Source organism: Psammomys obesus, unplaced genomic scaffold, assembly GCF_907164565.1.
Source record: "Psammomys obesus unplaced genomic scaffold, mPsaObe1.curated_primary_1811, whole genome shotgun sequence".
NCBI classification, from domain to species: Eukaryota; Metazoa; Chordata; class Mammalia; order Rodentia; family Muridae; genus Psammomys; species Psammomys obesus.
The window spans coordinates 7051741-7078142 of record NW_026596064.1 but is presented as its reverse complement, the minus strand read 5'-3'; positions in this window follow the sequence as shown (position 1 = coordinate 7078142).

Below are 26402 nucleotides of genomic sequence, written 5' to 3'. Positions count from 1 at the left end.
CCCTACTTCTGGTTCAGGTATTTGTACAACCCCAAATCTCTCCTTGCTCTGTATCTTTAAGATTTATATGGGCTGTTCTTTTTCCCCGTCTCTTTACTGAATTGTTTATTAAAAAAAAAAAAAACCACAACATTGTTAAGCTTCTTGAGCCGTATATCATATTTGACCCAAAGGAGGAAAAAATAAATTTCATCTATACAGATACATGTATTTGTTTATTTTGCATGCCAGGAAACAATGTTTGCTGTCATTTCTATAAGGATTTGTACCATGCTCTATTTGATTAATAGAGCATGTGGATGAATCACTAATTTTTTTCTCATTTACGTGCACACACAGAAACGTTTATGTGTATGTATGTATGTATTTGTGTGCATACAAATGTATATATAATAATTTTATGACCATATAAAATAAATGCCTTGCTTTTCATATGATTCAAGTCAGAAATTTTTGATGTGTTTATATATTTTTAAAAATATATGATTTAGGAAAAAAAAAACTTGGACACATCCCCCTCAAACCAAGAATGTCTGTACTAAACAGTTGTAGTAAATGAAAGAACCCTTTGAAAAGAAATTGTGGAGTCCCCAGTTTGAAGTAATGGTTTGTGGTTACAACTGGGAAACAACCATTTAGAATTCATGGGTGATGTGTCCCTAAACAAGCAGCTGTGGAAGGAAGCCTTGCATGGGCAAATCATGAGCACAAAGCCTCTTGACCTTTGAGGAGAGAGACCCTTTACAATCTAGCATACCTTTATTATCTTGTCAACTGTAATATATACAAAAAGGCATTCACAAGGCTTTCCAAGACCACAAATCTGATAGCCATTCTACTGTTTGATTTACTGGACAATTTTGTCTTGTGATTTCAAAGTTTCTATATCATTGCTTTTTGTACTTGTTTTTCAGTGTACTTTGTATTTTATAATTAAAAAAATCTCCATGAAACTTGATATTACAGAACTCCTACTTATCTGGGTATTACTTTAAACTAAAAGAGACTTTGGTATGTAGAGAACATGAAAGCCTGGTACGTTTGAGAACTGTAATGAGGTAGACATTTTATATCTGAGAGCTTTGACGAGGTCAAGCATTGCCAGAGGATAGTATGAGGAAGGAAGACTGGTTCTGGATATTTTAAAAGAGTCATGTGTGGACAAGAAAGATAGCTCAGTGGCAGAGAGTACTGTTCTTGGGTTTGATCCCCAGGATACACATGTAGCTAACAACTACCCACATTTCCAGGTCCAGGGGATTCAATACCTTCTTCTGACCTCTGTGGTCACCAGGCATGCACATGGCGCATAGACATATGTGCACGCCAAACACTCTTAAAGATAAAATTAATAAATCTTTAAAATTTTCAAATAAGAGTCATGTAGACAGGTAGTAGTTATAGATTTATTGGTGACGAGAAGCTTACATGTTACTGTAAAGGAAATAGGATCTACTGACTGTTTTTAACCAGAGAACAGTGCTAGACAAGAAAGCAATTTACTGTGATTATACAACTTCATAGGAAATCAATTGGAAAAGTATCAATATAACAGATACAGAGATGCTAGTTATGATCCACTTGTAAAGTTTCTATGAGAAACCATATTTGGCTTTAAATGAATTCTCCTAAAATGAGAAGTGATGAGAATATATCATCGCAGATTAACCTCCTCCTGCTGGGAGGGCCAAAGTTCAATTCATTAGTGACAATATTTTTACCGTGTTGAAAAATGAGTTATTAACTTTCCCTCCCACTCATCATATGCTCTTTTCTTGTCTTGAGCCCTGGTATAACTATGCTGTAGAGCTCAAATTTAATCAGAGTGGGATCAGGGAAGCACTTCAAGCCACCTTACAGGAACATAACAAAAGAATGTATCTCAAAATAAATGACTTGAGATGAAAAAGCATTTCTGCAAAGTGGAGTTTGACTTTGTCTTTTATACTCAAGGAGATATTTGATTTTTGCCTGATCCTCAATTCAAAACAAATGCATGTAATGGCATGATAAAAAAAAAAAAAGATAACACAACAGCTGACAAAGAAGGGGTTGAATACATAAAAGATACTTTATAGGTGCTGATTTGGGTTTACTTTGTTTTGAAAAAAATCTATATTTGTTGCACGGAAAATTGTTTGGTCAGAAAATTGCTGAATACCTTCCCAGTCATTCATCTCTTATATTTTATTGACTAAAAGCTGAATCATAGACCTAAGTTCTTAATTCAGCGGAAAATAAAACACGACCTGTGGCCAAGAGCCCTTTTTCTAGGAGTATGCCATTTTTCTTTCTACTTCAAATGATGTTAGGTGTACAAAGAGTAGCTATTATAAATATGGGCCAAAAAAAGCTTGAAATTAGTATATGGTAAATAATTATCAACTTTCCTACAGTGGAAGAATGATTTCCAGAGGCCATATTTTCACATCCTTTGTGCTGGGCACCGTCTGTTTGTCAGTCCAGAGCCTCCTTGCACTTTTTTTCTCCACATGCTTTACTCAGAGTGGGAGACCTTGGAAGGTGCCCCTACTGCTTCTGGTTTCTTCTGACTATTCCAGGCACTCCCAGAGGGTATGAGGAATGGGAGAGAAATCATGTTATTTCTATTTATCACCCTAGTCACTTTCTATGGGCAGCCCCCTAAAATGAAGATCATATGCCAAATGACCTCCCCTCTTTCCTTTTTAAATTACACTTTATTTCACACTCAGAGGCCCAAAGGTCCCTTCCAGCTACCCATGTTCAAGTCCCCATGATCGAAACCTCCACCCACCTTAACCAGTTCTCAGGGACACTCATGTTCCATTTCTCCCTTGGTTGGGAAAATCCTCTATACTCCTGTCCACTAGCATCCCTGATTCTGGGCAGGTCCTTTTGGGATGAACACTACTGTCTCTAGCTGCTGCTCCATTGGCTGTATTGACTTGGAGCCAGGATGCAGGACCCATTCTGAGATGTGACTGCTGGAAGGTGGCTGCCCATGGGTGTTCTTCTGAGTGTGGATATTCTGGTAATACATAGTCAGTTATGAATAGGAAAGGTCATTTCTAGGTAGGAAAAAAGGATGAGGATGCAGTGACGAGCTGCATGGGGTAGATCCCAAGTAACTGCTGGGCTGGTTATAACCTCTGTGCTGTAGGCATGTTACCCAACTATGGTACTATAGGTACAAAGGCTGTTGGCTGCTGTGCATAGGCTGGGGAAGCAGACTGAGGGTACACTGGAAGGTCTGGGGGGCAGGGACTGTGTCAGCGGTGTGTCATAAGTGCTAATTCTGTGACAAGTTGGCTGCATGCCTGGAGCGAGGCTGTCCATAAGAACTCACATATGGAGTAGGTCGCAGTCCTGTAGGGCACTCACACATAGAGTATCTTTTTGGCAGTTCATGACCCCAGCAGAGAAAACACAAGAACATTGTTGGAACTAAACCAAATTCAACAATGGCTTGAGAAAACATAATAGGAAAAGTCCCTCTTTGATTATATCTTGACTCCCCTAGAGCAACACAGCTCAGAACTCAGTTTCCCGGTTCTATACAACAAGCAACAAACAGATAAACAACAAAACTCAAGATTATCAACTTTTTCAAAGAAAAAATTTATTTTGATTCTCAGTTCAGGGATTTAAGTCCAGTAACTGTTTGGCCCCATTATTTTGACCTCTGATGATATATTTCGTTATGGAAGGAGTGTGTGGTACAGGAAGCTCACCCATCCAGTAGCCAGGCTCTTTCCTTAAGGGCACTTCAGCGTCTCACATGGTCCGTAAGTTCATATGATAACGTGCTGCTGCACATATATGAGAAGGTTCTGCAACTTGAGTGATTCAGAGCACAGCCTAATGGAAATACGTGGGAGGCACTCAATAACCAGACTGGCATTACAGGACTAGGGAAAGCTTAGAAGAAGATCCCAGGGCTGTGGAAATGGCTCAGCTGGTAAAAGGCCTTACTGTTTAAGCTTGAGGAGCAGAATTCAGATGTCCATCCTACTTGTACAGAGCCTTCATGAGTGCCCTTCTTTAACCTCAAGAGAGAGGGCTGGAGGCAGAGGTTCTCGACCCTCATCTAGGGGACTGAAGGTTTGGGGAGAGACTCTTTTCTTCAAAATAAAATGGCGAAGCATACAGAGAAAAAAAAATTGAACCAAAAAAAATGTTTTAAGTAAAACCAATAAAGAAAAAAGAAAGAAAGAAAGAAAAATCACACAAACCTCCACCACGAGCCATTTTGTATTGGTCAAGTATTCCTGAACCTGCTGTAGAGGTTGGTTGATATATGCAGACACAGTCCATTGAAGGAAATTGATTCTTCCTCTTCCAGAAGATATCAATTGGAAATAGCTTCTTGGTTAGGAGTGGGGTTTTGTGTTTACTTGCCCTCCTCCATGTTGGAAAATACCCAGAATGACCTGGTTTGCACCTGTGCTGGTCTTATTTACGTGTGTTAGCCTCTGGGAGTTAATGTGTGGAGTCGTCTACCACCTGTAGCTCTGAGAATCTTTTAACTTCCTCTTCTGTATATATCCCTGAGCCCTGGGGAGAAGGGTTTGATAAAGACATCTCGCTTAAGACGGGCTGCTCCCATCTATAAACATTTGTTAGCATCTACTGAATGATTTTTTTTTTTTTTGCATGTATCAAGCCTTTGTTGCATATCATACCATGCGGCCCTCCCATCGGACAGCATACTGATATTATTTATATAATTTTTCTTCTTTGGGAATATTAAGCATGTATAAATTAGTTATTTTCTTTTTTTTAATTGTTTCGTTTTACACGTTAATTCATATCTCCTCTACTTTATTTTTTTTTCTGTTTTAAAGATGCTTACTTTATGAATAAAGCTGCTGTGAACATGGTTGAGCAAATGTCCTTGTAGTATACTTGAACACATTTTGGATATATGCCTAGGAGTGGATCTTGAGGTAGCACTATCTCTGATTCTCTGAGAAAGGGCCAGATTGATTTCCAAAGTGGTTTTAAGTGTTTACATTCCCACTAGTAATGGAGTAGGGTTCCCCCCCCCTTTTTTTTTTTACAAAGTCTCCAGCATGTGTTGTCCCTTGAGTTTTCGAACTTAGCCATTCTGATGAGTGTAAGATAGAATGTCAGAGTTGTTTTGATTTGCGCTTCCCTGATGACTAAGAATGTGGAGCATTTCTTTGTTTCTCTGCCATTCAGTATTCCTCTGTTGAGAATTCTCTGTTTCGCTCTTTACCCCATTTTTTAAAGCTAGAATCTGGAAACAACCTAGATGTCCCTCAACAGAAGAATGGATACAGAAATTGTGGTACATTTAAACAATGGAATACTACTCAGAAATTTAAAACAAGGAAATAATGAAATTTGCAGGCAAATGGATGAAACTAGAAACATTATCCTGAGTGAGGTAACCCAGAAGCAGAAAGACACATATGGTACATACTCACTTATAATGGATATTAGCCATATAATATAGGATAAACATACTAAAATCTATAGTTCTAAAGAAGCTAAACAACAAGGAGGACCCTAGGGAAGAGGTTTAATCCTCATTCACAAACAAAATAGACATCGGAAGTGGGAGAAGAGAGGGAACAGGACAAGATACTTCCACAGAGGGCCTACCCAGAGACTCTACCCAGAATGGTATTCAAGCAGATGCTGAGATTTTAGCCAAACTTTGGGCAGACTGCAGGAAATCTTATGGAAGAAGGGGGAGTTAGAAAGATCTGGAGGGGAAAGGAACTCCACAAAGAGACAAACAGAGCTAAGAATTCTGGGCCCAGGGGATGCTGCAGAGACTGATGAATCAACCAAGGACCATGCGTGAAGAGGACCTAGACCGCCTGCTCAGATGTAGCCCATGGGCAACTCAATCTCCATGTGGTTTCCCTAGTATGGGTAGCAGGGGCAGTCACTGACATGAACTCAGTTGCCTGCTCTTTGATCACCTCCTCCTGGTGAGGTGGTGTTAATAGTCCACAGAGGAGGAGGATCCAGACAGTCCTGTTGAGACCTGATAGTCTAGGGTCAGACAGTAGGAGAAGACCTCCCCTCCCAGTGGACTAGGAGAGGAACATGGGGGGGGGGGAGGGAAGGTGGGACCAGGAGGAGATGAAAGAGGGATACAATGTGAATAAATTATAATAAATAAAAACAAAAGGAAAATGGAAAAAGATACTTATTTGATTTGTTGCAGATCTCAATGTATTTTAACTTTCACCAACATTTTTTCTTCTTTTGTATTACCAGCGTTTTTCCTTATCTCTCCTGGTTTAACTTTTTTTACCTACTGCTCAACCATCATTACATTACTTGTTTCTAACATTTATTCTTTGAAATTTCTTTGGTAACAATTTACATTCTTCTTCACTATGATGAATGTAATAATTTATGTTTGGGAATTTCATCTTGCGAGAATGCTCATACTGCTTTCTGGCTTTATTGCTTTATTTAGTTTCAATGTCTCCTACGGCATACTACTTTTATTGCTGATTTTATCATGTAGTTAAAATGTAATCATGGAACTGATGGAGTACACTTTCTTGCTTATTTTGATTTCTTTGTGTTAACAGTAATTTCCAGAATTATTACTTTTCAGTGGCTTGGCAAAGGAAGTAGGTTGGGAGGAATCAGTTGTGGAAGCCTATGATAGCTATCAGATCATAATTTCATGTAGTAATGGCACATAATTGTGCTCTAAATGAGTTTAGTCCAAGTCTTCTCAGTGTGAATAGATTCCACTGGCCAAAGCCATCCCAGCTCAAATGGACATAGATTATTGGTTCTGGCTTGTTGACCTAATGGTTATTTTCATCTCTCAAATCATTTCGTTCCAAAGGGGAAATATGATTCAAGCACAAAGTGACACCTCTAATTGCTGAATGTTGTCTTAATTGTTAGTGACCGAAAGTAGGAACTCAAGAAGAATATCTGATTTTTATATGCCGTTGATATCTATGATTAAAAATCATCTCAGTTGAAATAATTTTGATTTATATGATGTAAGGCTCAGAGACTTAATTGAATCAGTAAATTGCTTAGAAATTACCAGAATTTGTCATTGTTCCTGGAATTTTTTTTTATGATGTAGTTCAATTATCACAACATTTGATGAGAATCCTTCTTTATATTGTGTGTCTTATAGCAAGAGTCATTTTCTAGCATTAGTCAAGATAAATGTGTCTGTTTTTAGTGCAAAACAAAATTGCTTACTTTATTTCTTAGGAATTCTTCCACATACTAGAAATCAGAAAAAACATTTGTGGAAGTGGTTTCAGCAAAATGAAGATGTGGAGGTAAGTCCTGCTTCTTTCCAGACCAGAGACCTACCCAGAAACTCCAGCAAATCTTTTCCCCATATTTCCAGGTACTACTTGCTCCAACCCAAAGGCCTATCTGCCAAGCTTGTCAGGCATTTGACTTCCTGGAGCTACTGGATAGATCCACGTCCTTGCCACATGATAGGCATCTTGACCGCACACTGAACTTTCTGAGAACCCCAGGTCCCAACCAGTGGGCCAGAGATATTGCAAGAGATATTACAGGAGATATTGCAAGCAGATGTTGAGAACCAAACCAGAATATATGGAGGACAGGATTAGCAAGGGTTGTCTTGCAATTTGTGCAATGCTTTCTGTGCAGGCAGTAGAAGGTTTTAAAAGGAGACAGGGATAGAAACTTTACCCCTGAATACTAATTCCACAGGAAAAAAAAAAAAACAGTTTTAAATATTGATGTGGGGGGGGGAGGAAGAGAGAGAGAGATGCACACATGCACAGCATGTACAAGCAAGAGCCTGTGGAGGCCAGACTAGATTACTGGATCCCCAGAAACTGGGGTTACAAGTCACTGTGTGCCATGTGGGTGCTAGGGAATGAACTTCCAGAACACCAACATCTCTTAGAGACTGAGTCATTCCTTCAGTTCCAAAACTGGCATCTTAACCCTCTTTCAGCATAACCCCCTCCTGAACTTTGTATACATCTTCACTGAAAGAAGAAAGGTGTGTTGAACATAAAGCCTCCATGACCACCTCCCTTCTATGTGCTGGGAGTAGGGGTGGCCTCAGGATGCACAAATCTTGTACATGATGTCAAAACTGCTGTGAATACTTATGTGAAATTTTCCGATTGTGTCCAGAAGGTGCTGTTTCTTTGCAGTCATCCATCACCTCTGGCTTTTACACTCTTTCCACACCCTCTCACAAGAATGGGCATCACTGAGCTTGAGAAAGAAAGGGTGGGATACCGTTGTCCCATTTAGGGCTGAAATTCCATACTCTCTTTTTTTTCTGCACCTTGGCTGTGTGGGTCTCAACCTTAATCACTGTCTGCTGCAAGTAGAAACCTCTATGATGATGGTTGTAACACATTAATGGAGGGTTGGTCAATAATTAGTTTAATACTAGGTCTACTCAGTTTTATCCTCAATTTCTTTTGAGAGTATTTTAGAGTTTCCAGTGTAGAGTTCTTTTACTTCTTGATTAGATTTATTCAAAGGTATTTTTAATTTGGTATGATATTATTTCCATAACTTCTTCCACAGCCTGTTAATTATTGGTTTTTATGAAAGCTACCAAGTTTTGTGTTAATTTTGTTTCCTGCAACATTGTTTTCTTCCCTATGGCTTTCCTAGTAACTTATTTAATATCTCTATTAAAACCACACCATTTGCATGTAAGATACCATGACTTCTTTCTTTCCTAGCTGTATCTCATTTGTTTACATTTATTGACTTTTTTCTGCAGTGAAAATTTTCATTACTATATTAAGTAAGATGATAAAGTGGGCAAGATTTTTTCTAATTTCAGTGCAAACACCTTTTCCGCCATTTAGTATAATGTAGTTCTCTGTTTTCTACTTTGTGGTTGTTTTTTGTTTTCTTTTTTTTTTCTTTCATCCTTCTATCATCCTAATACTATATAGGAAAAGAAAAAAAAGCATAGAGAGGAAAGAGGGTATTGTTATCATTAGGCGAATTCCTGATGATTAGGAACCTTGAGCTCCTTGGGGAAAGTTTGATCTTCACTGTTTGGATATCTAATTTCTTCTTCTTGTTTCTTCTTTGCACATGACTACTTCACAAACTGTGACCAACAGCAACTAAGAACTAACCAACAACCCACCTACTGTGGCTCTAACATTCATATACCCTCTGGAAAATCCCCAGAATTGCACATATCACACAAGCTCAAAATTATCTGCAGCTGGCAAAATCATGCTGCTTCTAGAGCATGAGGCAAATCATAATCAGCAGCTGCACTTCTGACCTTGCACTGGAATTATCTGCAGTTCACTAGTGCACCAAGCTTTACATGTTTTCTGAGGACTCAAACTCAGATCCTTATGCTTCAAAGGTAAGTACTTAACCTATTAAGTATCCTCCGTTTCAATAGTTTCAATAAAGGCACATTGTATCACATTCAAATTGGATAAAAATACCTTGTCTACCTGTCTATCATCTATTTATATGTTTTTTAGGCTTTCATACACAAGTATAATGCATTTCCATTATATCCACCCTTTTTTCCAACTCAACTTCTCCAGCGTCACAGTTTCTCATCTCTCTACCTCAAATGTACACCCTCTTATAATATATATATATATATATATATTCAATATATATAGTCCAACTATATATATTCAACATATATATAGTCCAGTTAGTGTTGCTTCATTGTTCCCTCCCTAAACATGTAATAACCGCTTGTGGCTCCTCAATCAGGGGTAGATCTTTGTGAACCCTTTCCCATCCATACTAGTTAAGTTTCCTAGTTCAGCAACGATAAAAGTTGAAAGTTCATGAATACAATATTGCTCACATGCCCAGAAAACACATTTTATAACAGTCCTCTCAGTTCTCAGACTTTTACAACCTTTTCACCTTTTCTTCCATGATGTTCCTTGACCCCTGAGTATAGTGAATGGGTTATAGGTGTCCCACTGGGGAATGGATACTCCACAGTCACTTATTTTCTATGTTTTGACTAGTTAAAGTTCTCTGAGATAGTTTCCATCCACTGCAAAAGGAACTGTTTCAATGAAGACTGAGCGCTATGCTAACCTATGGATATAAAGATAAATATGTAGAAGAAAGTTGGAGACTATATAATTTATCTCAGTGTTCTCCTCTAGGATATATGACCTCTCTAGCATAAGATTTTGGCTGCATTTACAGTATTGGCCTCAGTTCCCTCCTTCTGAGTTGCTCTTAAGAGCAACTAGAAAGTTCTCAGTTGCCCTCAAGACATTGGTGACATCACTGCACATTTGTTCTTATCATAATGAGATGCTTATTATTGTAGATTAACATATTTACATCTAGGTAACATTGTTGAAAACCTTTCTCCCCTGTCACTTGCATAGCCTATTGTGATACTATGAGATTATGCCACCCTTAGATACTCATCAAGGAAGAAGCATTTGGGTCAGTACCAGCTTCAATTCTCAAGTGTTGTGGCCAAACTATGTGGTTGGCTTCAGCAACAGAAATTTACCCTCAAGTTCTGGCAAGTAATCAAGAGCAGTAGCATGCATTGTTTTGAGGGTTTCATGGACCCTGTGACCCACAATCCAAATATAGTATACCGCACCTGGCCCTGGGCACTTTGTTTGATAGTCTATGGCTTATGGGTAAGGATTGAGAAATAGCACTAAAGGTGTTATAAAAACCATAAAGAAACCTTCTAGTTTATAAGTTTTCATATATATATATATATATATATATATATATATATATATATATATGAAATATTCATATGAATATCAGACACCCACATCTATATGTGTATGATCCCACATGAGAGTACAAAAATACTTACTTTCTCAAATATTTATCATTTATTTGTGGTATAAACTTTCCAAAACTTTTTCTATATTGTCTGTTTTTACTTTTATATCTATGGTATCAAGGACGTGTTGTAATAAACTCCACTTACAGGAAAACTCAGTCACAGAAGACCATGGCAACTCATTCATGTTACAACATAAATACAGGCAAGTAGAGGACCTAAGTGGGGTTGTTTCATGCTCACAGAACTTTATAAGACATTTGTAGGCTTGGACCTTTCAAACACCTACTTTATTTAAGGCTCTTAAACGCCTCTACCTCCCTTTCCACGCCCCGATCTTAGGTAGGAGATTAATAGGGAAAGGGGCTGTAGACCTCTTCTAGCTACCTCCTGCTGGTTAGGATCATTGGATTCTTTGGATATACCAATCTCAGTTGTCAGGATACCAGCTGTCAAGTCAGACAGCAAAGCAGCAAACCACTGCAGTAGCAGCAGCAAATAGCAAGCAACAGCAACAGAGGTGGTATCATTTAGCAAAAACAGATAGACTCTGCCCAAACAGCAGGAGTCTGACAAAGCAGCAAAGCAACAGTGTTGCGGCATAATAATATTTATCAAAAATTAAACAAAAGAAAAAATGATATTTATTATTGATAAATCTTTTAGGTAAGCAGCCGTTATTCCTAAACAGCTGTATAACCAAATCAACACTCAGAGATTAGGATTTATTTAAATAACCTAGAGCACAATGCTGAACTATAGTTACTCAATCCTAAACCTCTAAGACCTCATAGCTTCTACCATTCAGATTTCACCCATTACATTTGCTTTTAGTCATATCTTAGGTCCCATTCATTTGTTCACATGGTTCTAAGACCTCTCCTACAGATTCTCTTCTCCTCCCATTCGCTTCCTTCTCCTCCTCTCTCTGGACTAGGATGTCCCACCCTATAGTCTCCAGTGTACAGTATTGGCTGGTTGGTTGTTTAATTGACATTATAGAGAACAAATGGTGGCAGGTTTACACAAATGAGACAGGTGATGCTTAGAATAAGCACCACAATGCAATGTCGGGATTGAAACCGGAGAGTGGGGGAGAGAAATCAGCATTTGAATGAACAAGGGTAAACTGTACACATTCTAAAAGAACATTATACCAACACAACAGGAAAAGTTCTCTGGAACATTTCTCTCTGCGAAAACCAGCAAAGCAATCTGAACTGTTTCAAAGCATAGAAATGCAAAAATTATTGTCTCATTGTCTGTGGGATTCTATTTATCCCTTCTCAGAGTCCACAGAAGGATTTTTTTTCCAGCTACCAAAAAACCATGCCTCTCACAGGAGGTATTTTCCATCTGATAAATATCATGTGTCTTTTCACAGCAGGGGGCAGGGCATTCCCACCTCCCACACTTAGAACCAAAACAACAAACTTGTTCACCTGACAAAACTGAGTTTCCAAAGAAACCAGAAACTTCCACTTCAGTGATAAGCATCCATAGTTGTAAAGCATAGATTAACACTACTTAATTTTAATTTTTTTATACTTCAAAGCCCATTATACCTCCTGCAAATCATACAAATACTCAATTTATAGAACAATAAATCAAAATGAGGTTTGAGGACTATCACGTTAAGTTTCTTGGTTTTCTACAAGAGGAAGAAGGGAATCATATTTTGATCCTGAACTATTTATTACTATCCTACTTACAAGTATCTCTTTCAGATAATCCAAAAAAAATTGTTTGTTTTTTTAATCTTTTAAGATTTTTAAGGTTTAAGGAAGCACATTTTACCTATCTATCATCTCTTAGCAATTTTTGTCCTTTAAAATCCATAACAGACAAAAATGTAGGTTAGAAGAAATATGACCTAGTAGACTAACTATACTTTTATAAAATAACTTTCCATGTCCTGAATAGCTATGAACTCTAAAATTTTATGTGATAGTACTTAAAAGGAACAAATCCATATGCCTAGACTCGGAGATATAAATTTTGAAGTAGTGTAGGATTATTCGACTTATTCTCTTTACAGAGCAGCCATGACTCTTACCAAGTGCTAGACATGGAGGATGCTAGATCACCAGTTGAAAACAGTGCTATACCTAAGTCCCCATCTTTTGAGACTACAGATAAAAAGGTACAACTGTTCAATGATGTAATGTAAGCAGCCCCTGAAGACAATGAAAACAAAGGATCTTAGTAGTTAGCATCTGGTGGGTTTTAAATATTTTGTGACAGAAGATCCCTCTAAGATTGTGTGTAGACATTCAAGGGGCAAATGGAAGAATTCAGTAATATAAGTAGCAATCTAGGACTATGTGACAGACAGAAAAGATTGAAGTGATTTGAGGTGAATAAATAACTGGAGAATGGGATAGGTGTTGGAAGAGAGTAGCACAGGGAGGTTGTTACATCATCCAAAAAGAAGAGGAGTTCATCTTAAATATAAGTAACCAATTAGCAGATTTTAAGCATGGTAATGATATGATTTTTTTAATAAAGATTTTCTTATTGTACAATTTGGAAAAGATATTATATAGGAGCAAGAAATAAAATAAAAATGCCAGACAGAGCATTGTTGTGCATTATAATCCTAAGTTATAAGTTGTTAAACAAAGTCTCTCAGTATCATTTCTTTAATTAGAAATTACTGCTGGTTTTTGTTTTTATTTCTATCACCATTACATAATATTTAGGTATAATCTATGCACTGCTCTTGCTCCTATGTAAGAGCACCCTAAATTCAACATAAGGGTATTTTGGCACTTCTTTATTTAACTACTCCAAAGAGACTAGCTCTCTTGGCAAAAACAAACAGGAACATGCAAAATATACAGATAGACAGACAGACAGAAAGACACACACACACTTGAACAACAATTATGCTCCATGTTCTCTATCTATTGGGTATGTTAAGTGAAAATACATTTTATAAAATGGAAAGAGAAGAATACTATTTTTGTTTGTTCTTTTAATATCCTCTTTGCTGTAGACATATATCAGTGGGTGACAGTGCTTGCTCAGAAAGCAAGACTTGAGTTAAATCCCTAGCACATACATAAAAACCATACATGGTGGTCTTTGACCACCCCCCTCTGAGGGGGAGCAGCCTTGCCAGGCCACAGAGGAGGACAAAGCAGCCAGTCCTGATGAGATCTGATAAGCTAGGGTCAGATGGAAGGGGAGGAAGACCTTCCCTATCAGTGGACTTGGAGAGGGACATGGGAGGAGATGAGGGAAGGAGGGTGGGATTGGAAGGGAATGAAGGAGGGGTCTACAGCTGGGATACAAAGTGAATAAACTGTAATTAATATAAAAAATAAAAAAATAAATTTAAAAAAGGAAAAAAGAAAAAAAAACACACATACATGGCCGCTGGTATCTGTTACTACATTGTTAGAGAGCAGTCTGATTCCCAGTATTTTCTGTCCAGCATGCCTAGTCAACATGGCAAGTGTCAGGTTCGCTGAAAAACTTGTTACGAAAAATAAAGTGGTGAATGATAGATATAGAGGCTATTCATATAACTAGAATTAACTTTTCTTTTGTTAAACTATCAAAAATTCAAATAAATTATGGATAAAACTATGGATCAAAAATCAGTCCTCTGTCTTGTTCTTTATAAAGCATCGTCTCCATTCCTAGATATTGCTGTGGAAACTGATTCAGTTTTGAGCAAATTTGAATATAAGTCAAAGTGGATAATTTGTGATAAGATAATTTAACAACTTTGAATTTCAGTTGCTGTGGCTATAGAATGCCCCAAAGCTCAAATTGCCTCATACATCACTCAGCATGACATTTTAAACTACCATGAAAAATAATATTCCAATCAAATAGAGCAAAGGACTACATAAAGGAAAGCATTTTCTTCCAAGGTTTTTTTTTTTTTTTTTCCATTGTGTCACTTCTCATTTGAATGAATAGACATGCCACACTGAGGACATGTCTGGTTAGATCTGAGAAAGTCTCCAGACAGTTACTTGATTCCTTTTTTAAAAAATGTTTTCCTTTGCATTGAAAACATTATTTTAATATTTTAATTGTACCAGATCTCAACTAGTTAGTTGGTACTCTATGATGAAACACTCTTTCTTAAAAACCTCTTTGTTCAAGCATCATTTCTTTATCTTATTTCTATTTGAGTTAAAACATGATTAGGTTTCTTTTTTATTTTTTAATTTTTTATATTAATTATGGTTTATTTACTTTGTATCCTAGCTGTAGCCCTCCCTGTCCCTCTTCCCCTCCCAATCCCACCGTCCTTTCTTTATCTCCTCCTATGTCCCTCTCTAAGTCAACTGATAGGGAGACCTTCCTCCTTTTCCATCTGACCTTCGCTTATCCAGTCTCATCTGAACTGGCTGCATTGTCCTCCTCTGTGGCCTGGCAAGGCTGCTCCCCCATCCAGGGGAGGCGGTCAAAGAGCTAGCCACTGAGTTTATGTCAGAGACAGTCCCTGCTCCCCTGACTAGGGTACACACTTGAAGACCGAGCTGTCATGGGCTACATCTGAGCAGGGGTTATAGGTCATATCCATTAATGGTCGTTGGTTGGAATGTCAGTCTCAGAAAAGACCCCTGTGCCCAGATATTTTGGTCCTGTTGCTCTCCTTGTGGAGTTCCTGTCCTCTCCAGGACTTACTATCTCCCTGTCCTTTCTTAAGATTCCCTGCACTCTGCCCAAAGTTTGTTTATGAGTCTCATTATCTGCTTTTATGCAATGCTGGGTAGAGTCTTCAGAGGCTCTCTCTGGTAGGCTCCTGTCCTGTTTGGTTTTCTTTTTGTACTTATTAAAAATTTTAGAACTGGAGGTTGGAGCATTCCTGTTTTCGATGCTAACCATTTATGAGTAGGTAGAGCCAGTCTGATCTGTGATGAAGCTGAGACTCCTGCATAGAATTCTGGCCCCTGTTTCTAGTCCTGCAGTAAATCTCTCCACCACCACATTCACCATTTTCCCTCTTGAGAACTATATTGTCATACATGAAAAATAGACCATGGATGACACTGTATTTGAACCACTTCTTGCTCTTAATTCTTTGGATATATATAGTATGTGTAATCTCAAGAAGAAAATAAAAACCTTGCCATTTTCCTTTGAAACTCAGTGGTCATAATTTTTATATTATTTTTACAAGATTTTAAGTTAGCAGGCAATGACCTGGAACATTTAGCGCACTGTTTTAACTATCAAAATGGGATGATGAGATTTTCCTGGAATAATACCTACCCCAAAAATTTTCCAAAGACCTCTATGGGAGGCTGATCTGATGTGTATAAATTATTAGACAGACCTAAGTCTTTCAGAGTCCAAGTTATTTTTACAAGCTGCGATGACATTCAGAAGTGTGCCACATTCTCGAGCCGACCGGCTTGGTGTGGATTTACTCACAGACAATTTTTTTTAACCCCTTTGATTCATTATTCAAACAACCAAAACGTTTGTGTTCCAAGTGAAATGTATGTCATTGAAAGCCAATTCGGCAATCCTTTACTAAAAGAAAATAATTAAAATGTGGAAGTTAAATGGCTTCACTATAATATTGCTTTCTTGGATAGACATGTTCCTCTGCCAACAAGAGTCCCATCAAGTAAACTGAGGACCAAAGCACACATGAAAGATTGTTGCAGATAGCTCTCTAGTACAAAACATTCGAGATAAATGAAGAACAAAAACAGAGAAATGTCTTTGCTGTTTAAAAAAAATAATAGCTGTATTGTTTGTAAAAGTCTGTAAAATTCATACAGACTTTTGTCTGCTATGAAAATTTCAGAGTCACCTGAGGGGTACAGAATGCTGTGAGTACTGTAACTGTTACTTTTCTAGGTCTTAAATGTAGGGTAGAGTGATAATAAGGTGAATTAAACTTAGAATAACCTACTTACTGGCCTCCTTTCCAAAAGAATTTCCAAGTTGTGTTGACCTAAGTCAGAAACAGAGGTGATGAAGCTTGAAAAATGGCTTTGTTGGAACCTCTAGCATTGTAGTTCTAGAAACTTAAGAATGTTTTTAAATGTTGGCTTTAGGACTAATTGTTATATTTTTCAGTAAAGTTTTAACCTCTTCTCTATAAAAAAGAAGAAGGAGAAGAAGAAGAAGAAGAAGAAGAAGAAGAAGAAGAAGAAGAAGAAGAAGAAGAAGAAGAAGGAAGAAGAAGAAGAAGAAGAAGAAGAAGAAGAAGAAGAAGAAGAAGAAGAAGAAGAAGAAGAAGAAGAAGAAGAAGAAGCAGCAGCTCATTTTGGGGGATTAATGATGCCAAATGATTCCTGTACTTACATTCTTTACCCTTTTCTTTAACCCCAACTTCTCCCCTTCCTCTCAAATGCATGATCTCATCTTTTAAAAATATTTTATATATACTCTGTGCATGTGAGAGAGAGTGTGTGTGTGATTATCGGTAACATAGTCAAGTCTAAGAGACAACAAAGTGCAATGGCAATATCCTGTACTATTTGGGGAGTCTCTTGAACTCCCCTGCCTGATAACTTGAATTGATTTAATCATGCTAGGCACTGGGAATTTTATCAGATGGTTTATGGCTATTGGAAAAGCATCACATTTCTGTCTGATGAAACTCCACTTCATACATACATACATACATACATGTGTACAAAATTAAGCCCATAAAATAATTTTTCCTATGGCTTTCTAAGTGGTATTTATTTCTCCTTTCTCCCTCTTCTTCTGTGTTACCCCCTCTTCTACTTTCTGATTAAAAATGCTCCTTCTGTTTTTCCTCTTTACCATTTATAACACCTGAATCCTACTGTTTTTATCTCTAGAGTTCCTTCTTCCCAGGCAGAGTTATGAAAATTATATGATGACATAAAGCGTATTTCAACAGTCACACTAGTTTAACCATTGTCTTAAACATGTTGATTGGGGGTGAAGATGGTTACGTTGTTATTAATGCTTTCTACTTTTACAAAGGGCCTTAGTTTAGTTCCCAGTACCCACACTCACAGCCATCTGTATAAAGAAGTCCAGTAGATGCAATTCCTTATGGACTGTGAATGCACCTGATTATACAAGCACCCTATACACATAATTATAAATAAAAATTAATCTTAAAAAACATGTTGATCACTGTTGATGATATAGGAGATCAGTTTAATGTGGGGTGGTATGTATACAGTTAAGAAAATCATCCCACTGTAACCCTCTCTAATAAGAAATGTGCAGTAAAAGAAATTCAAAATGTACTTGAAAATTATGGAAAGTGTGGAGAATGGATGATGCGAGAAATAAGACTGGAACAAACTGGAAACCCACACAATTCTTAAGCTGTGGGAGGAAATAAGTAGAGCATTTTTTCTTTAATGAGACACTGGATAATTTACAATGTTCATGGTTGTGCACATTTATTAAATCTGAAACAATATAAAACCTGGGACAATATATTATACAATGACATTCATCTGATTTAAAGAACAAGCTCTATATTACTTATGAATACATTCTTAGATAAAAGTGATTACAAATATATATGATATACAAATGTATATGAGATATATACATCAAAGGGTATATCAGGACTACATCTGATGTAGAAAGGTTAGAAAAGACTCAGGATTTTTTTTTTCATTTGTATATATTTTCAGAACCTAACAGTACCTGGTGAATAGTAGATCGTATATGTATGTTTATTATTTGGACTATAAATTATTCAATTATAATTTACCCTTTCCTTTTACCCTCAACTCCTCCTATATCTCCTCTCTCTGTCAAATATAGGATGCTATCTTTTATAAACAAGAAATTGATATAGGATCAACAACCCACAGAGATAATCAGAGAGTGAAACGATTATATAGTAGATATTTGTGAGTTAAGTTTAATGTCAACAAGACCCTGAATACATCAGAAGTTGCTTCAGGAATGTGAGAAGGCTGAATCATATAGTCATGCTACAGTGTCATTTAAGCATCATTCTTTATCTTGGGTCACTTCCTATAGGGTCCTACAGTCTTTTCAGGATATAATTATATTGCCTTGTTTTTAGAACCACTTACAAAGTAAGGCCATCACATGAATTTATCACCATCATAGAGAGAAAAATGATGAGATGATGATAGAATCTTGCTGAGCCAGGGACCCTGAAGCCAAGGGCAATGCTTCTTCTTAAGGTGAGGAGAGAAGAGCATTTAGAACAACACGTCCACAATGGAAACTTAGCTATATTTTGGATGATTATATGTAAAAGTTTTAGTTACTATAGGCTTATGTGATGCATATATTTAAATGCATACATACATAAGTATATTTCATACATATTTATTATTAAGACATTTTAAGCTATAGGGCTTCTCCTCTGATATATAACTACATGATTCCAACTAATTTCATGTTATATATTTTGAAATCTTTACCTATGCCCCCAGAAAGGTAAATTTTACCTAGGTATTCTCTTGGCGAAAAATTACTTTGAAGGAATAGGAAACTACAGGGCTTAGGATGCCACACACAGTGTTTATGTTTGCCAAATTCCTGCATTGAAACCTAATCCCCAAAGCTATCATGTAAGAACACAGGCCCTAGGGAAAACATTAGGCCACGAGGCCAATGATCTCTATAGTTATCCCAATGTTCTTGTAAATTGAGAACCCAATGAGCTATCTATTCCAACTTGTGAGGATATAGCAAGATGGTGTCATCTCTGCAGAAAGAGTCCTTACCAGATACCAGTATGCTGGCATTATGACGTGGTCTTTGCAGCCTTAAGGATCATGAAAAATACTGTGTTTAGTTATGAACTATCCAACTTATAATAATTTGTCATGGCAGTCCAAATGCACTATGACACTGTGATAATAATGCTAAATTACTTTGTGTGTGTGGCGCAATAATAGAGAACCTTCCCACCTAAAGTGCTATTTCAGAGCTTGGCATCATCTTACTTTATTTTATCTCACCTTATTTTATTTTATTTTATTTTATTTTATTTTATTTTATTTTATTTTATCTTATCTTATCTCATCTTATTATTTTATTTTCATCACTTTCAGCCTGATCACAGCCCCTTCTCTCCTCTTCTTCCAGTCCCACCCACAGGACTCCTCTCCCATTTGCTCCTCCCCTCCACCATGGCCACCAACACACCCTGGCACCGTAAGTCACAGAAAGACTAAGTGCATCCTCTCCCACTGTGGCCAGACAAGACATCCACGTTAGAGGAAAAGTATCCAAAGGCAGGCAGCAGAGTTGAAGACAGCCCCTGCTCTAATTGTAAAGGGAACACACATGTTGACCAAGCTGCACATCTGCTACATATGTGTAGAGGGTCTAGGATGAGCACATGCATGCTTTTGCTTGGTGGTTCAGTCTTTGTGAGCCCCCATGGGTCCAGGTTAGATTACCCTGTAGGTCTTGTTGTGGTGTTCTTGACATCCTCCAGCCTCAATTCTTCCTTGCACTCTTCCGCAAGACTCCCTGAGCATTTCAAAAGACATTAAAGTAGTTAGAGATACTCCCTCTTATATTTATGGACCCACTAAGAAACCATTCATGTAGAGGACAGATTGAAACATTCAGGGCACAGTTCTTTCATCCTAGGAATTTGAACTTGAAGTTTATATATTAATTAAATTTATTTAGTTATTCATTTTACATTCAGAATGAAGCTCCCTATTCTTTCTCCTATCCCTACCCTCTGATTTGCTCTTCCCCTCTTCCTCTCACATCAGATCTAATCTCCCCTCCCCTTTTCTTCAAATCCAATCTCAACAGGACTAAGCATCTTCTTCCACTGAGGCCTGACAAGGCAGCTTTGCAAGGAAGAAGTGCTCCAAAATCAGTCAGCAAAGCACATATCAGAGACAGCAGCCCTGATCCACTTGATAGGGGACACTCATGAAGACCAAACTGTCCATCAGTTTCATACATGTCAGAGGCCTAAGTGCAGTCCATGAATGCTCTTTGGGTGGTGCTTCAGCCTCTCTGGAGCACCTAGGTTAGTTTACTCTGTTGGCCTTCTTGTGGAGTTCTTGTCCACTCCAGCTTCCTCAATCCTTCCCATTCTTCCACAAGTCTCCTGGAGTTTGGCCTATTGTTTGGCTGTGAGTGTCAGCATCTGTTTGCATCAGGTTTTGGGTGGGGCCTCTCAGAGGACAGACATGCTAGGGTCCTGCTGTAAGCATGATAGAGTATCATTAATAGTGTCAGGGGTGGGCTTGTCCCTGATTTTAGTAGAATTACTTTAAGTTTCTCTCCATTTAATTTGGTGTTAGCTATTAGGCTTGTTGTGTATTGCCTTTAGTGTGTTTAGGTATGCACACCGAATCTCAGACCTCTCCAAGACTTTAAACATGAAGGGACTTTGGATTTTGTCAAAGGCTTTTTCAACATCTAATGACATGATTATTGTTTTTTTTTCCTTTCAGTTTGCTTATATAATGGATTATGTTGATAAATTTTGTATATTGAATTACCTCTGCATTCCTGGGATGAAGCCTACTTGATCATGGTAGATGATGTTTTAGTTGCATTCTTGGTTCAGTTTGTGAGCATTTTATTGTGTATTTTTGGATGAACGTTCATGAGGGAAATTGGTCTCTAATTCTGTTTCTTTGCTGGGTCTTTGTGTGGTTTAGGTATCAGGTATCAGGGTGATTGTGGCCTCATAGAGTGAGTTTGGCAATGTTCCTTCTGTTTCAGTTTTGTGGACTAGTTTGAAGAGTATTGATTTTAGCGCTTCTTTCAAGGCCTGGTAGAATTCTGTGCTGAAACAATCTGGTCTTGAACTTTTTTTGGTTGGGAAACTTTTTCATTTATTTATTTATTTATTTATCTATCTATCTATCTATCTATCTATCTATCTATCTATCTATCTATTGAGACAGGGTTTCTCTGTGAAGGCTTGGCTATCCTGGACTCACATTTTAGACCAGGCTGGCCTTGAACTCACAGAGATCCACCTGCCTCTGCCTCCCTGAATGTTGGGGTGGTTACAGGCATGAACCACTGTGCCCAGCTTTGGTTAGGAGACTTTTCTTTTTTCAGAACTAAGGACCAGAACCCAGTGTTTGCACTTGTTAGGCAAACACTCTACCATGGAGCTAAATCCCCAACTCTCAATGGGAGACTTTAAATTTCTTCTTCTATTTCAATTTTGTGGAATACAGCCTTTTGAAGTAAGACCTAATGATTCCTTGGATTTTCTCATTGTCTATTATAATATTCCCTTTATCTTTGCTGATTTTGCTGATTTGGATATTGTCTCTCTGCCTTTTAGTTAGTTTGTCTATCTTGTTGATTTTCTCAAAGAAGCAGCTCTTGGTTTTGTTTATTCTTTGTATTGTTCTCTTTCTTTTTAATGTATTGATTTCATACCTGATTTTGATTATTTCCTGCTGTCTACTCCTTTTACATATGTTTGCTTCTTTTTTTCCCCCCTAAAGCTTTCAGGTGTGCTGTTAAGTTACTAGTATGATGTCTTTTTAGTTTTTTCATGAAGGCACTTAGTCCGATGAACTTTCCTCTTAGCACTGTTTTCATTGTATCCTATAAGTTTGGGTGTTTTTGTACCTTCATTTTTACAGAATTTTAGTAAGTGTTTAATTTATTTCTTTATTTCCTCCCAGACCCAATGGTCATTGATAGAGAGTTGTTCAGTTTCTATGTATCTGAAGTCTTTCTGTTGTTTCTGTTGTTGTTGAAGTCCAGCTTTAATCCATGGTGATCTGATAAAATACAATGGATTTTTAAAAAAATTTTCTTGAATCAGTTCAGGCTTGCTTTATATCCAAGTATATGGTCAACTTTGGTGAAGTTTTCATAAGGTGCTGAAAAGAAGGTATATTTTTTTGTGGGGGTAAAAAGTTCTACAGATATGTTAGGTCCATTTAATTCATGACATCTGTTAATTTCATTATTTCTTTGTTTAGTTTCTGTCTCAATAACCTGTTTTGTCCATTAGTGAGAGTTGGGTATTGAAGTCTCCCAATGTTAATGTGTGGGGCCCTATATGTGATTTAAGGTTTAGTAATGTTTCATTTACAAATGTGGGTTCCCTCATATTTGGGATTCAGAATTCAGATTTCATCTTGTTGGATTTTTCTTTTGATGAGTATGAAGTGTCTTTCTCATCTGTTTTGATTAATTTTGTTTGGAAGTCTATTTTATTAGGTATTAGAATGGCTACTCTAGCTTTCTTCTTGGGTTCATTTGCTTGGGAAAGCTTTTTCCTGTTGTTACTCTGAGGGAATGTCTATCTTTGTTGCTGAGGTACATTTCACTTATGCAACAGAAAGATGCGTCCTGGTTATTGATCCACTCTGTTAATCTCCATCTTTTTATTGGGGAATTGAGTTCACTGATTTGAGAAATACAAATGACCAATGAACTCAATTCCCCAATAAAAAGATGGTGGTGGTAGTGTGTGGTACGCGCTTCTCTTCTTTTGTTTTTGCTGCAGAGGAATTATTTATTTCCTGTGCTTTCTTATACATTGTTACCCTCTTTGGGTTGGAGCTTTCCTTCTCATATCTTCTGTAGTACTGGATTTGTGCATAAGTATCATTTAAATTTGGTTTTGTCATGGAATATCTTGTTTTTTCTGTTTATAGTGATTGAAAGTTTTGCTGGTATCATAGTCTGTGCTGCTATCTGTGGACTCTTAGGGTCTAGAAGATGTCTGCCCAGGCCCTTCTGGCTTTCCTAGTCTCTGTTGAGAAGTCAGGTGTGATTCTAATAGATTTGCCTTTACATGTTACTTGGCCTTTTTCCCTTTCAGCTTTTAATCTTTATTTGATCTGTACATTTAGTATTTTGATGTTTTGTGGTTGAAGGATTTTTTCTGGTCTAGTCTATTTCTTGTTATGAAACTCTTTTGTGTGTTTATAGATATCTCATTTTTTTAGATGGGGAAATTCTCTTCTATGATTTTCTTGAAAATATTTTCTGATCCTTGTTGTTAGCTAATCATCTCTTTCTTCTATCCCTATTATTCTTAGGTTTCATCTTTTCATAGTGTCCCTGATTTCTTGAATGGTTTGTATCAGGAATATTTTAGATATAACATATTCTTTGACAGGTGTATTGATTCTTTTCAAGCATATTTTCTGTGTCTGAGATTCTCTACTCCTCTTATATTCTATTGGTGATGCTTACCTCTATAGGTCACATTTTCTTAAGTTTTCCATCTCTAGGATTTGCTAAGTTTGTACTTTCATTATTGATTCTATTTCTATTTTCAAGTCGTGAACCATTTTATTCATTTCCTTCACCTGTTTGATTGTATCTTCCTGTATTTCTATTTTTAATTTTTTTATTTATTACAATCAAATCACTTTGTATGTCAATTGTAGACCCCTCTCTCTTCCCCCTCCTTTTCCCTCCCTTCTTCCCTTTTCTCCTCCCAGGCCCCTCTTCCAGTACATTGAAACCCAGAATAGCTAAAACAGCCCTCCACAATAAAAGATCTTCTGGAGGAATCTCCATCTCTGATCTCAAGCTCTGCTATAGAACAACAGTAATAAAAACTGCATGGTACTAGCATAGAAACAGACTGGTGGATCATTGGAATTGAATAGAAGGCCTGCATATCTTTGAATGATTTTTTTTTTTTGTTTCCTCTTTAAAGTACTCTATCTGTTCAACTGCGTTTTCCTGTATTTCTTTAAGGGATTTACTCATTTCCTCTTTAAAGGTCTCTATCATCTTCATAAGAATAGCTATAAGGTCAGTGTCTTGTGTGTCAGCTGTGTTAGAATATCCAGGGCTTGTTGTCATAGAATAGCTGGGTTCTGGTGTAGCCATATCATCCTGGCCCTTGTTGATTGTGTTCCTACACTGGCCATTGGTTGTCTCTGGTGTTGACTGGTTGTTTTGGGTGCCCACTGGACTTCTTTGAAATGAGGGAAGAGCCCTGGCCAGAGGCTGGATGTTCCTGGGTCCAGTAACCTTCTTAAGGATGGTGAATAGGGCCTTGGGCTCAAGGATGGATATCAGGGAATAGCCTACACCTCTTCTCTGCTTACTGTGTTCCAGTTGGACCCACAGTCAGGAGAGTGGGGGGTCAGGATCTGACCTGGATGATCCTGAGGTCCTTCTGATCTTCTAGGGAATATAGTAGGTCCTGTGTGGAAGCTGCAACGGAGAAGGTGTGTAGAGCTGTGAACCAGAGGCTGGAGCCATGTACCCGGGAGCCCTCTTTGGGGGCAACAGGTAAAGCCAAGGGTCAGGAGGTCTAATTAATCCTGGATTCCAGGAATGCTCATTGTGGTGGATTGCCCCAGTGTTTCCTGGAGAAACACAGGTGTTTTGCAGTCAGAAGCATGGCCTCAAGGTAGCAATAGCTCCACAGTAACTGAGCTTACCCTCCCATTACTCAAGATTCCATGTGCGCTGAGCACCACCATCTTGGACTCTATAGAAAGTGTAGTTTCTTAAATACTCATTGTGTGTTTATACTGTCAGTACATTGGCTATTCATATGCTGGAGAAACTGTGTGTCTTTCCTAGTAATACAGTCTTATGCATATCTGAAGCTCTAGCCATCAAATAGGCTATGTGACTTTACTGAAGATTTTATTCTGTGCAATGCACTTTCCTATTTGTTAGATGAGAGTATTGCATTAACATTGTAGTCCCCAAAGAACATAGTTTAGGGTTGATGATATTATGGCGCAGATGAAAACAGTTAGGAATGTCAGTGACAAAAATAAATAAATAAATAAATAAATAAATAAATAAATAGATAGATAAATAAATAAATAAAAATAAACCATCAAAATCCAGGTAAAATACTTGCATCATGAAATCCAAATGAAATGTGGAGACTGATGATCTTATGGAGGTATTTTCACAGTTCTATAAGCAGTGTGTTCATATATTCTGATTATTCTGATTTTTCAGGAGATAACATAGAGACTACTTTCTGCCTTTACCCCATTGTTTTTTTTTTCCTAGCTTAGACTAAATAATAAAACCCTACAAGACAAATCTCATTGAGCTTTGCTTATCCTTGAAGTACATAATTTTTGTGGTCTGCAAAGAGAAAGATATTGAACCATGGTTTTGTTTTGGTTTCGTAATACAGTATTGCTAAAACTACTGCTCTTACATCTGGATCTAATTTGTAATGAAACCACTTAAACTCCATGCGCACACTTAAAATTGTGGTTTTGTCACAAAAATTATATAAATATATAATCAGATGAAGAGCTTGCTGGTTTTTTGTTTTAAAATGTTGGTCTTATTTCCACATATTTAAATAAAATACTCAGTAAGTAAGGAACATTAACCAAGTTATTTTACTTGAATGTGAGAGTAAGGATCCTTGAAAATCATCTTAGGTACACTAACCCTCTATGGAAAGGTTGATATTCTAGACCTTGACCTATTCATGTCTTGAACAAGTTCTTTTAGGAGCAGTGAAATTTTATGCTTTATATCTGCACTGGGAAGAATTGTCATTTATCTCCTATAAGATGATAGTCATATTCCTGGAAGTTGAAAAAAAAATGAGAGATACTCAATAGTTCAATCTTACAACACCAAATGTATTTAATAATTTTACACATATGTAAAATTATGTGTGAAGAAAACCAAGCCCCAGTGGTATGGGCTTTGTTGCATATATATATATATATATATATATATATATATATATATATAT